Source organism: Apteryx mantelli, chromosome 2, assembly GCF_036417845.1.
Source record: "Apteryx mantelli isolate bAptMan1 chromosome 2, bAptMan1.hap1, whole genome shotgun sequence".
NCBI lineage: Eukaryota > Metazoa > Chordata > Aves > Apterygiformes > Apterygidae > Apteryx > Apteryx mantelli.
This window is the reverse complement of record NC_089979.1, coordinates 155,167,093-155,180,064: the sequence shown is the minus strand read 5'-3', so window position 1 is coordinate 155,180,064 and position 12,972 is coordinate 155,167,093. Positions and strand designations below refer to the sequence as shown.

General features: G+C 39.6%; 1 long non-coding RNA gene across 2 annotated transcripts; it reads left to right on the top strand.

The window, feature by feature from the left end:
* The first annotated feature begins 1,135 nt into the window (after positions 1-1,135).
* LOC136991303 (uncharacterized) lies at positions 1,136-7,100 on the top strand. 2 transcript variants are annotated; one of them, XR_010883529.1, is made up of 4 exons: positions 1,136-1,548; positions 2,729-2,874; positions 3,082-3,201; positions 6,511-7,100. It is a non-coding gene; the product is annotated as an uncharacterized lncRNA (long non-coding RNA). The 2 variants fall into 2 exon arrangements; XR_010883530.1 differs by lacking the exon at positions 3,082-3,201 and having other exon boundaries at positions 6,511-7,098.
* Positions 7,101-12,972: the final 5,872 nt, after the last annotated feature.

Sequence of the window (12,972 nt, the reverse complement as noted above, 5' to 3'; positions counted from 1 at the left end):
TTTCGCTGCCCGGCGGTGGGAGGCGAGCGCGGCCGGTCAGCAGGGGCGGCGGGAGGCCATGGGCAGCGGCGGCGGCGAGGAGGCGCGGCGCGGGAAGAGGCGGCGGCGGCGGCTGCGGCGCCCTGCGGCTGCGCTCGCCGGCGGCTCCCCGCGCTGGCTCATCCGCGGCGCCCGGCCGCGCCGGCGAGGGCTGCGGCAGCTACGCCCGGCTCCGCGGGCGGGCAGCGCAGGGCCACGCTAGGCACAGCGCCATCGCCAGCGGCGGGGCCGCCGCGCTCCTCCTCCGCCCCCGCGCAGCCGGCGGGGCCCGCTCCCCGCGCGCACGGCAGCACCGCAGCCTGCGCGGCAGCTGCAGCCGCAGCAGCAGCAGCAGCCGCCCCGGGCGGCCTCCGCTAACCGGTTCCGGTTCAAACGGGCGGTAACGCCTCCGCCGGGGCGGCGGTGCCCGGCGCGGCCGAGGGGGGCTGCCCGCAGCCCGGCAGCGCGCTGCCCTGCCCTGCCCTGCCCTCCTCTTCCCTCGCCTCTCCTCGCCTCCCCTCGCCTCGCCGCCCGCCCCTCAGGGAGCGGCGCGGCCGCCGGAGCCCGCCCTCCGCGCCGGCGGTGCCCGCGGCCGCCCCGCCCGCGGGCAGCGCGCTGGCCGTTGGGGCGGCGGCGCGCGGAGCCCAGCGCCTCGGAGCACTGCGTTGAACCCGCGCCCGCTCGCTTCGAAGCGTTTTTAGGCTACGCTACAGAAGTATTTTTTTATGGAATATAAAACCAGAGCCTCCCCCAGGAGGCGCCGCCGCCGGGCCCCGCTGGGGGAAGCCGCCTGCCGCTGACCTGGGCCCGAAGCCGCGGCGGCCGGGCGCTGCCTGAGGCGCCGCGTACCCCGAGGCTGCAAGGTCTGTAGCGCCCACCGCTGGGAAGGTCTCACTGGTGACTCATCGCTTTTTAAGAACGCCAGAATTCCCCAAGAACGTCTTTTAGGAATTCCTTTAGGCTGACAGCTTCAAAGAAAACCGGCCGAAGAGGAAGAAGGGCGTGTGACCACCACAGCGATACCCCCTGCGCGCCACTTGCGCTATAGTCAGAGCTTTCCCGATCAAATACTTCGCTCAGTATCAATGTAATACTAAAGATGGAGGTTGTGGTTGTTTTTCTTTTTTTTTAATCTCCATAATTTCAGAAAATCTTATGACTACTGGAGGTCTGAGTCACAGTAGTCAAATGGTTACACTGATTTGATAACAGAAAAACACATTTGTATGTTTATAGAAAATGCTTTGACTTACGGCCCCATGTGCTGGGAACCACTGATAACAGCAGTTTCGTTAGGCCGCAAGGCATCTCGTGATATCTGATGTTTTCATAAGGTCTGCTCAAGTCAGATGATTACATTAAAGACTTCTAAGTTTTCAAGCTAAATTTTTTTCTGACCACGCATTGCAAAGAAAAAGGTTAATTTGATGCAAATGTACTCTAGTGGGGTACAAAAAAAAAAAAACCCACGATTTTAAAGACTACTTTGAGGATGTGTTTGTGTAACTAATTTTGTGATAACCACCCCAAGTGAGTATGTACAGCTCTGTGTGAGTTGCTTTGTTCCTCTGCACTTCAGTAACACAAGACGAGTAAGGTTAGATTTACTATCTTTTTTTGTGTGCTAGTTTCCTCAGTAGTTTGCATCCAAACCAAAGGAAATTAAACATTTGCTGGCACTCTCATTTAGAAATGTTATTTTGTAGGATATAACGTTAACTAGTACTTTCCATCACTATTTAGGTCATTGCTTCCTGAGGGTATCTGTCTCAAGTGCCTGCCTTCAAGCATACCCTGCTCTTAAGCTTTTGGTCTCTAGCTGTCACCTGACAGTTCTGTTCAGACCAGGTCTTGGGTTAAACTGTACTTATCTCAGCAGTGTTGATTAAATCTCAGACAGGCATAGCGGTGATCAAAAAAATTCAAAATTTTGTAAGAACAAATCTTTCTTAATAATATATATAAAATAGAATAATAAAATGTTACTGAAAAGTCTAACTTACAGCATCTCACAGAGGGCCTCAGTAGGGCTAGAGAGACCTCTGTGGAAGAAATAATTATCTGTTTGCCTGCCTGCAATGGCTCTCTGACCTGGCCTGTTAAATCCTACCATCTTGTAGGATTTGGGGCACTTCAACTGTTATGGCCTTTTTCACCTGTAGTCTCCCAAAATGACAAAGCAGTGATGTCACTACACCTAGGGTGACAATGCTGTTGTCTTTTAAGTATGTTCTTGGGTACTGTTATTATGGAAGCCACTGTGTTGCCTTCCTGTACCAGTCCCACTGTATTTGAGCATTTTAGGCAAATAGCAAAGATTCTGTCACCCATAATTATTTAGAAACTTTTTAGCGTTGTTACCTAAAAACTTTAATAGTTCTAAATGTGTTGGAACAAATCTTTAGTCAAATCTTGTATTTTGTACATATTCCACAATTCTAACAAGCTTTGGCAAAAAACAGGCAATAACATAATGATGGAGATGAGTTAATTGCATACTTAGATAGCAGAACTAAATAAGACATTCTTTCATTAACAGAGAACAGTTTAGACTTTCATGTGTATTTAAAACAAATATTCTAAAAGTAAACATTTAAAATGTATTTAAGTATAAAGTATTTACAATTTGTGATCATCAGTTGTGACCATGTAATCACCATGTAGCTACCTATTTTCTTGTTTGCAACCTTTTGTTCTGAATTTTTCATAGATCTTTGTTCCGCCTCCTTTCACCCTAAAAGCTTGCTGAAGTGCACTCTAATAACAAAGGTGCTACAACACATATTTAAAGATAAGGTTGAAGAAAAGGAACACTATTTCAGGGTAATGGTCTCCCGCTGGTATCTAAGAGCTGAGGCAAGTACATATGTGAAATAAATGTCAAGAAAGCATGTTTGCTTTTCAGTAATGATTACTTTATTTCAGCTATATTAAGTGTATGATGTAAATGTAATTGTACTGTTTGCTAAATGTTAGTACAGTAAAGAAAGAACAGCTCACCACCTTGACTTGCTTAAATGTCATGTATTTCAAAAGAGCTTTTGTGTCTTTTGTTGATTACAGACCATTCTGTCCTTGAAGTTTAAGATTATGTATTTTCATGAGTTTATCCTCCATCTGAACAACTTCATGTACCAGCTAAGGAACACCATAAAGCACCTTCAGCTAAGCCTTTGAAGATTGGTCAGTACTAAACTGCCTGGGTTTACAAAGTGCTTATTCTTGCACGATGATACTTCTTAAATCCAATAGTGTTTCTGCTATAGAGAAGACAATGAACTTTAATAGGTTAAATATTCATGATGTGACCCATAAAATTTTGCGCTTGAAATCCTCCTGAACATTGTGAAAAAATGTAACTGAGTCAAACCTCCAGATGTAGGTCACTGTTTTGCTTAAATAAGATGATTTTTACCTATTTGGGGTACATAAAAATGGTAAATATTATTTAATCTGAAACTGCTTTCTATCTGCAAATCAAATAACATGGTAAACACAGACAAAAAAAAGCTTTAAAATAAATGATGGTGACAACCAGATCCTTTGATTCTGATCAAGTCTTCCAGATATGTACCCTGAGAAATTTCTGCCATCCACCTTCCCCACACTGCCACCTAATGGTTGATAGGAGTCCTACTAGCGATTTGAGCATAAATTACTTCTTAAAGTCTCAGATAACATATTGTCAGATTTATCCTAGAGCCAATTATTATATGGGATTTACAAACTCTTATTTGCAAAAGCTTGAAATGAAAATTCCTATGTACAAAGGTAAAAATATTGGTCATCACAATAACAGAAAGAATTTTGATGTGCACCGTTTTAGAACATGATTTGTGCAGTCCCTTAACTAATATATTTTGTTCTTGCTATCGTACTTGAATGTAGATATCATGTGTAACAGATAAGATACTTAAAAAGTAAAGTATGTTATGCCAAAGGAAATGAGAAGAAAGTGAGAGTAAATCATTTTTGTAATGATGAAAGGCAAACATACGTAAAAACATTCTGAAGGTACATATGTTTATGAGTCCTGCTGGGCAGCATAAGACATCAAAAACAAATACTGTGGAAAAAGAATTAAATAGGGATATAGAAAGTACCGACTAGTATTATATTTATCCATTGTTATCACTACTTTGACTTATACCAAAGGAAAGGTTTTGTCCTCTTCAAATAAGGAGTTTAGAAATATGCCCTTTACCATGTTGGCCATGGACGGCAGCCATCAGCCATCACAGTAAGCTGTGCAATAGATATTTAATTTGAAAGGTCCAAGACAAATTCCTGGAGAAATGTCACTATTAACTATTCTTAAACTCCATAGTCAATATAATCCATTGCTATGTGTTATTTACTTACCATCCAATTGCACATCCTTTATTTTTCAGTCTTTCAAAATCTCTTTGAAGATCTTGTGTAGTACTGAATCAAACAAATAGATCTGTATTGGCTCTTTTCTTTTTCAAGTATAGGGATTATGTTTGCTGTTCTTCAGATACCAACTTCCAAATTTCAGATTCTTTTGAAATCCTTACTATCGAACTTGGAATTTCTCTTGCTGGGTCTTGAGATATTTTAAGAAGTGGAGTGGAAGTTCTGTGGCTACCATTTATGATGTTCTGCTGGACATGGATGTTCTGAGGCTGGATAATCCAATCCCATCTGGGCATTTGATGTTTTCAGTGTTATGACTAACTAACAGTTTCCCTTCTTCATTTATACTGTGCACAGATTCCTGTTAACATGTGAATTTTTTCAGTGTGTCCAATTTCACCTCGTTGCCACTGCATTCCTAGGCACTTTGAAATCTGTGCCTCATCTGGATTTTTTAATCTGCTACAGAGAGGAGGCAGAGAGAAAATTAATTTTGTAGGCTCCTTTGCAGCTAACCTGTCAAAGGACTTAAGCCATGAGCAAACAGAGCAACTGAAAATAGCATCATATCCCAAAGACTGGGGGAATCTGTTCCCATTAGTTGCAATCTGTTTTCAATAGTAGGTATTTAATGGCTGAATTAGATACTAAATACTAAGCGTGACTGAGATAGGAGATGTTTAATATAATACTTACCTCTTGTGGCTAGTCTGGTGTGAAGGTGTTATTTGTGCAACAGTTTCTCAACTCAGTGAATAGTTTCTTTAGACTGTAGGCAGGGTTTGACTGGAGGGTAAGACACCTAAACCTAGGCATCTAAATGTAAGTGTCCTGGTGTGTACTAGTATGTACTATCTATTGCTTATTACAGTCAGTGGAGATCTTTTAGTAAAATTAATGAAATCTAGAGAGTGATTCAGCTCAACCTGATCTGGCTGGTCAACTGAAACATACTCCAAACTCTGTTGACTGTAATGACTAAATTTCTATCAACTATAATATTAAATTCCAAATGGACTAAAGCTGCAGTGGTGAACAGTGATGAACATAGTGATAAGGGATGTTAATTATTAACTCCCTAATATTATTATTAGTTATTATATATGCTTATTATTGCAATCCCAAATTCAGTGGCAGCAAAAGACTTTCTTCTTCAAGACAAGTTCAGAATGTATCATGCTTGATTCTGACCAAAGCAGTATGGCAAAGTCCTTTATTGTGTTCCTCAACAGAAGGCATTCACTTATCACATCTTGGACTACACTTAGGATGCCCACACCTATGGATTTGTATGGACTGCTCCTGTGGCAGGTTTCCCCTTGGTTTAGGGTTTCTTCTAGGATTGAGGCAGTCTCCTCTTTGCTGGAGGGAGAAATCCAATGTTTGCCAAAAAATGTCCTTTCAGCCCTGTCACAAGTTTTCCGAAGCGCACTCTGTGTCTACCCCAGCCATTATCCCATCATCAGAGACATTTGGAAGTTACTGTAGCACTCAGCAGAATGATCCTGCAGCTACTCTTCACAGGAATGACATCAAGACCTAACAAGAAGCATGTAAGATATGAGAATTGCTTCTTAGTGAAATCTAACGTATAAATATTCAATTGATCTACCAATTGAAGTTAGCCCTTTGATGAGTAGCACTCGTGTTTCTTAGAGACCAGGTAGCTTATCTGAATCAGAGAGAAACATGTAAAGAGTAACCCAAGATTTCTGCTGAAGACAAAGGGAGACATTCAGGCTACCTGCATCACGTGTTTAACTTTAGTGAGTAAATTAGGATCTTAATCTCCTGCTAGCCACTGAAGAGATACTATTCTAGGCAAATAACTCTGAGCAGTAAGTCAAGGTCCTGCTCTGAAGTATGTGACAGCAGGAGGATCGTATCTATTTTCATTGACTATGCAGGAGGAATAGGAGATTCAAGAACAGAGGTGATACACCTGATAGCAGGAGTTGGAATACTTCCCAAACTGTACACAGCCCATATGAATGTGTTAGTGCCAATTCTCTTAGGCTTGAAATTGTTGCAGAAATAGGCAGTTTTCAATGAAGCGCTTTAAGAACTATACTGGAATATTTATACACCATTCATAATTTTTTTGTATTTCTTCAGGGGTGGAGCAAGAGAAGATCTGCACTTGGAAGCACCCATAAACCCACACATTCTGGATATGAGGGAGGAGCACCCATACGGCGTAGATCTCCAGTGAGAACTGGGAGGGTAGGAGTCAGCTTAGCAAAGGAGGAAAAAGACAGTAACCAAGCAAACTATACCACGGACATTTCTGCTTTGTGGGAGAAGGCATAGGCAATTGGATTTAACCATCTGGGTGGAATTTGTTTGGATTAGCTCTGGCACAGTTTCATGTACTCTTAATTCATCAGCGAATGGAGAAACTATACTGGAAAACTGCTGGGAAAAACAACATTGTCCCTTATGCTACTGTCGTAGGCAGATAAAGCATAACACCGTACAGTCTCTCTCTGTGTTTTTCTCTCTTCATTGTCTCCCTAGCTAGTTTTCTTGTGCCAGTGCGTGTCTTCTCACATCAGGATTGGCTGCCTTTTCTTGGTGTGAGATCTTGGCACATAAAGAGCTATAATTACCCAATAGTATGGCTTGGTGATTATTAGCAAGGGTGGGAGTGCTCCTGCTTGAACAATAAAATCGCTTATATGGAAAAGCCAAACTAAACAAAACAAAATAATGTGTAAAAAGAGGCAGTGCTGCCACAAAGCACTTTGCCAGCTGGAGAGTCCATATGGAGCATGAATAAGAGGCTACTGTGTTTTAGTCCTTTCTCATTGTCAAATATTCCATTCTATAAAGTGTATCTGTTAATCCATTCTGATTTCATATAGGTTTAGGCAAGTGTAACTCCCTTAGTTTCAGTGGAGCTACTCCTAATTTACACTAACATGATGAGATCTGAACCAGGCCCAGCGATTTGGATTAGCATATTCAAACAGAACTGTTTTCTCTCAAATTCATCTTTTTTTGTAAACAATGTTTACTCCAGCTCTCAGAATCTAGCAATTTTGAGTATCAGTCACAGCAGCTTACAGTCAAAAACATTTGTGTAGTCCAAGTTTAGAAGTTCTGTAAAATGAGCTAATACAGCTTAACAGTCAAGGAATTCAAGTATTCAGAACTATCGCTCAGCAGAAAAGCATGTGTCAGTACATACATGTGTTCAGGCTGAGCCTTCTGTATAAAGGAGTGGCAGAACATCAGGGAAATGCATTACTTTAGCCTACAGCTCCCTAGAAGACCAATCTTTTTAACTAAAATAGTAGAGGTTGTATTTGAAGAACTAGTTAAAAGTTTGAAATACTAGGAATCCAGCTGAATACAGCTATACAGACTCACCTCAAGAATTACCTCTGTGAAACATATTCTTAAGTTGAGTAAAGCTCTGCTAAATATTGCCACCTATACTGAGATGCAAACAGACTTTCCTTAGTTAATTTTCAAATCAAGAGATAAAAAGAAAAAGTGAGGAAATTCTCAATATGAAGATTAAAGCTTTTTAAGTGTCCAAATTTTCAATAGAGAAGGGTCCAGGCATGAACCTTGTTGATTTTTAGCAAGGTACTATGACTGCAAATACCTATATGAACATTTTTAGAATTGTAGAGAGACCAAAAATATGGGAAATCACCCTCCTTAAGACAAACCCCCTAAGTTTCTGTGTATATGTCTGGAAAATACAAAAAAACGTAAATAGAGATCTTAGACATAAAGAACCACAAATTAACTAACACACTTAACAGCAGATACATAATTTTAAGTGTGTACTTCAAAGATTTTGTTCAGTCTTCTCAGGTCCTATACAGATTACAGAGTCCCTCTTTCCTTCGAAAAATATAATGTAAAATTTAAAACTATTCATCTAAATGTGGCAAAAGATTTCCTTTATTTTCTATTTGAACAGTGAATTCTGTCCACTATCAACAGGCATTGGTATCAATGTCCTCTGAGCAGAAACAGTGGCCTACAAAAGTAATAAAAACTTTCTCCATGATTTCCAAAGTCCTTTCCCTCTCAATGAGGAAAAAAAAAGAAAGTAACAAGTATATTAGCAAACCTGTAGAATTTAAATTGAGGTTGCCATATGGACAAGTGTTTCTCAAATGTAGCAAAAGCTGGTGTGATTGTTAGAGTTGGTTTCCATTTCTGTGGTCAAAAGAAGAAGAGAAGGTTGCCTCCTTTAACCAGGTGAAGTTTTCCTTATTTTCACTTTAGTTGCTATTAGTAAGCTTTCAAAGTCAAACACATCAGAAGTAGCCTGAAGGGAAAATTTAAACTGTATTCTACCATAAAACTCTGCTTATTCACTTACTACCATTTTAATCTATGTAATCACAGGGACAGAGTAGTACTGCTTGCTTTATTTTTGAGAATAACAACCCAGTAATTTGCACACTAAATCCAATTTTCTGCTCCATTGAAGACTGTGTGTGAGAATTTGGGAAAGCCCCATGATCCCTGTTTTTCAGTTCCTTTCAGTGAAATGGGAATAATATCATCTCACTATCTCAAACAGTATTTGTATGACTAAATTGTTGAAAAGGATGAGTTGTTCACGCACTGTAGAAAAGGGAACCAAATAAGCAAAAAGGCAAGATCCTGCTATCATTGTAGATATTCTATTCTATCGCGGTACAGCTGGTGTGCACAGTAACATTGCTTGATGCAGACAGTGTCTGTACCCGTCATTAGATGTGAAACGGAAACTCTTGTATGTTGTAACACGTCTTACCACTTAGGTAGCTTATTAACTTTTCTGTCATCATCACTCTACAAGCAGATACATCAGTTGATAGAAGAAATGCCAAGGTGAGAATAGTAAGTTCATTGGTTAAGAAGAGCCCTCTTTTCTCTATAAATAGAGTCAGTATAAATCACTAGAGCCTGCAATATAGGCCTGGGAAAATTAGTCACTGACCTAAAAACACTTCCCACTGGATGTCTGTGAATCCATTTCACACAGTTAAAAAAAAATAAAAAAATACTGAAGCAACAAGAACTAAAGCTGATAAAAAAGCCATACCATATGGTAAAATAAAGAATAGACTGTACTACCAAATGTAAAAATGAAACCAAGAAGTGTAAATAACAAAAATACATTGATACTACTGGACAATTATTCTCAATTGTCAAAAGGCAAAATGACTCATTTAAAGTTTTTTTTAAAATAAAAATAAAAAACGGGGAATAGTTTTCAAACTCTTAATGAGGAAGTGACTATTTTCACTATTCTGTAATTCTTATAGCAGCTCTGGAATTTCAGCGGCTGGCAAGCCAGAAGGCCTCGTGGCCTTCCCTTACATCCAGCAGTCTATGGTTAAAGAGGGAGCTCAGCACAGTAATTTCTGTAGAAAACTGCTGACTAACACTGGCAAAATTCTAGTCTATTTGAATTATACTTCAAAATAATGAGAATATAGTTAATGAAGACAGTTTACCTCAGATAAGGCTGTAGCTCACTGTTTGTCCTTCTAAGTTAACTTAAATTAACTAAGTTAACTTCTAAGTCAGTCTCTGCTAGAACTCTTTGGCTCACACTTTCCCAAATGTACTCTGTTGATAGACCTTTATCTGTTATAAAATACCACTTGAGGTGGGTTACAGGAAAAAAGCATATGCATTAGAATAGGTATTTTCTTAGGGCCAGTTCACTGCGTCACCAGGTAAATGTAATTTTGTTGCACTCGTGAGTGTGACACTGATTTAAAAAAAAAAAAAGTGATTTGGTGATGAATCTGTCCCTTCATTTAATTGAAACAGATTAAGAGACACCAGACTGCGACAGTTCAAAGTTCTTAGAATGTAAAATATTTTGTCGATTTACTAAGTTCTAGTAAATAACATGAAATCATATTAAAACTATTAAAATCATATGACCATCAATTACAGCCTTCCTAGGTACTCCTGACTCAAAGATTAGAAGGTACAGACCTCCAATTAACTTTTAAAAACAGTATAGAAACATATTTTGCAACACAGAACAGCATATCACTTGCCCATAAGCATATGATCATTTTCAGCTGAATTTTGTTATAAAACTTTTAAAATAGCAGTAAGACCTTTTCAATAAATAACACGAAAGCTCAACAAAATAATCTGCAATCTGTGTTAAAATATTTTCTAATAGTAAAAAAAGGTGAATTATATAAATTACAGAATTTCATACCAAATTCCAAGGCAAAATTCTTTGTAATGCTTTGACAGTTCAGATCAGATGATCACTGTTGCCCCTTCCAGCTCTAAAGCTGAAAAAAGTCAGTCTTTGGACTTTACTTGTGTATTCACATTATACAAAGGTCTTTAACCTTAGCCTTCATCAACTTCATCCATAATAAAGGTACTAAAGATCCATCTCACTGCTTAAGTGATATGGTGGTTTATCCAAAATGATGACATAGTATATTCTTTGAGTCTGTTTACTAGTTTCATAATTTTCCTAGTTGTTCATCATTTCCGAGATATGTTAAGAATTTGGGTCACTTCAGAAGGGAGGCTTGCCAACCTGAACTTTGGAGGCAAATGGCCTGTTTCCAAAGAAAGCAAACGAATCAACTACCTAACTTCCCTTTGCACCTTTGAACAATCTCGCCCTACAATAGAAGCTTCAAATGTACCGATCTAGTAGGTTCTACTAGTTGTACACAAATTATTTTAAAATGACAAACACAGAAAGACACAAAACTGTTTGTCTTTCTTTTCCCTGGGAAAAGCACAGCACAGTACTTGACCAGGGGAAGGAGAATCACAGTGTGTGATTTCCCTCTGCACAGACATGCACATGGGTTGGGAACTTTCCCAGCTACCCTGGTGGTGCAGTTCCCTAGCTTTTAACTGATCTGCCCCAAAAAGCCAAAATACGCTATCTCAAACTCATTTTAAATCATAATTGTGGACTTTTATAAAACTAACTGTTCTGATCTCCCATACATATGATCATGCCTGTCCCCCCACTTCTGACATTATTTTTGTGGCCATGTGGGATGCTAGATCAGGAGCCTGTTCTGGTTGAAGCTAATTCAGCCAAAATGTTTTCAGCCAGTTTCTAACCCAAACTGCCCATGTAGTTGCAGAAATATTATTACTAACTCAAGAGAGGCAATGGAAATATGTCACTGGGGAAGGACAGGACTGCTCCTCTGGGTCATAGCCTGCACTTGAGGGACTTTTTCTAATCAGCCTAAATTTGGGAACTGTATCTGAAAGTAAATTCATTCTCATCAGTCCTAGCTGTTTACTATTCCTGTACTATGCACTGCCAATTTTACTTCCAGGACATTTCACATTTGGCAATGTTTTTCACAAATAAGATGCTGAAAGAAAAGCAGCACAATATTTTTATTATATAAATTTGTTTGACTAATGCCAGACAACTGTACCTCTGTTTATGTGAAATCCTCTACCATGCTGTTTTCTTTAAATCCATTAAACCAATTGCTTCCAGCACTTCAAGCAACTGGAACATCACACTGTGATGAGCACAAAGTAAGAATCACAAATAGGGCATATGGATATTGAAATCAATACTGGCTTTTTATTAATCTTATCTTTATTAATCATGCTAGAAATCAGAATTCTGAATTTGCTGGTGTAATTTTGGAAGTGTATTTCTAAGTAGAAGATGCAATGCTTTCTGGTATGCCAAAGGAAAATTAGTATCACAATGTTCTGTCGGAGAAGTCCATATCCTTCTTTACAGTAGAAAAATGTTCAGCTGAAAAAGAGAGGCTATGCAACTGAACAAAACTTGATCTCTTTTCATGTCACTTCTGACCAATAAACTATTTAGCTGCTGCACAACCACCCACCCTCTCCAGCATATCAGTCAGACATTTGGAAATTGCAAGCTACTAGCTTCTACTTCCCAAGTCGTGATGTCACACTAATCTGGACTTCCAGCAGCCTACTTGGGTGCTAGAGGAAATGATGCGATAAGATTGTGGGGAGAGCAAACAAATAATCCTTCTCATAAACAACAAAATACTGTATTACATCAGGAAATAACCAATTGTAACAAATTCAAGAGGAATTCCCCTTCATAGAAGGACCTACAAATGCAAAGTGCTCTGATTCTTACGGATGCCTTTGAGATTATACAGTGTTATTTTGATGAGAAACATTGGCTTGGGTGTCCTAGAAAATTAACTTTCACATATTCATAGAACAGGCATAGCTTGGAAGAAAAAAAAAATAGCTTCCTGCAATTGTCCCCAAATTCACCAATTCCACCTGAAAGAACAGAATTACTACTCCTTCAATTCTTGGACTCTAGGTTAAGACTGAGCAGTTTTAGTTCTGACATTTTTGAGATAAGGACTCTTGCTTGTTGTCCTGAGTATGTCATTATCTTTAGTACTTTTACTTCAAAAAAGAGTATATGCACCTGAAACTTCCCCTGAAAATTTTTTTGGGGGCAGAATTCAAGTGTTTACAGATTTTGTCCAAGATTTCTATATGAATTAGCCCAATCTGGACACATCGATTGTCCATATTATCTGCCTATAAACTCTACATGCACTGAGTTTCCCACGTTTCCTTGAAGAGTCA